The sequence below is a fragment of the Rhea americana genome, unplaced genomic scaffold (genome assembly GCF_003343005.1).
Source record: "Rhea americana isolate MKP2758 unplaced genomic scaffold, rheAme1 scaffold_575, whole genome shotgun sequence".
Classification (NCBI taxonomy): domain Eukaryota; kingdom Metazoa; phylum Chordata; class Aves; order Rheiformes; family Rheidae; genus Rhea; species Rhea americana.
The window spans coordinates 32,065-33,159 of NW_028186729.1; positions in this window are offsets into that span (position 1 = coordinate 32,065).

Here is a 1,095-nt window from a genome sequence, read left to right on the forward strand (position 1 = left end):
CGGGGGCTCCCGTGTCCCCCCCGGGCTACCCGGCTCCACCGGGGCTCTCTGCCTCCCACCGGGGCCGCTCGGTCCCCCGTCCTCCCCCCCTCCCCCGGGTGCTCGCTGCACCCTCCGGGGCCCCGGGCAGACTCGCACCGAACCGCGGCTCCGCGCGGAGACCCGGGGACAGAACGGGACGGGGCGGGACGGCCGGGAGCGACTCGGGGCACCAGCACCGGGACCTGGGACCGGGAGGGGAACTGGGACCTGGCACTGCGCACTGGGCACCGGGACGGGGCACCGGCACCCGGCGCTGACACTGGGACCAGGTGCCGGGACCGGTGACCCTGCAGTGGGCACCGGCACTGGGACCAGGTCTGGGTACGGGGACCGGGCACCAGCACCGTGTACTGGGAGCCGGCACTGGGTCCAGGGTACCGGATCCGGGCACCGGCGCTGGGACCAGGTCTGGGCCCCGGGACCCAGCACCGGGCGATCTGCCCCGTGGGGGCACCGGGAGGGGGCGGCCGGGCCAGACAGACCCCCCAAGCGCTGCCTGCCCGGGGTGCCCCCAGAACAGCCCCCGGGGCCGGTGCAAGCCAGGCCAGGGGGACCCTGCTGTCCCCCCGACCCCCGGGCAGCAGGGGGACACGGGAGCCGGTGCCCGCGGACCCCTGTCCCGGGCAGGGGATGGCACCGGCGTTGGAGCGATGCCTGGAGGCTGCCGGTGCCCCACGCCGCATGTGCCGCGGCCGGGCGAGGGCAGGGCTCGCTGGGGCCCGGCGCTGCCCCGGGGCAGGTCCGAGGCCGCGGCGAGGGGCTCCGCCGGGCTCCAGCCCCCGGGTTCCCCCGGCGGGGCGCTGGGGCTGACCCCGGCGTCGGGGTGCAGAGGGTGTGCTTCGCCGTAACGTGGCTCCGTCCGTGCGTCCATCCGTCAGTGCGCGGGCAGCTGCTGCGGGGCGGGGGCCGCCGGCGGGGCCCCGATGTGCCTCAGTTTCCCCGGCGCGGCGCCGCTCGAGCCGCTAGATGAGGCTGCGGCGGCACCGCCCCCCGGGACCCCCGGAACCCCCAGGCCCCCGGGACCCCAGGCCTCCCCGGCCTCCCCGGCCCCCC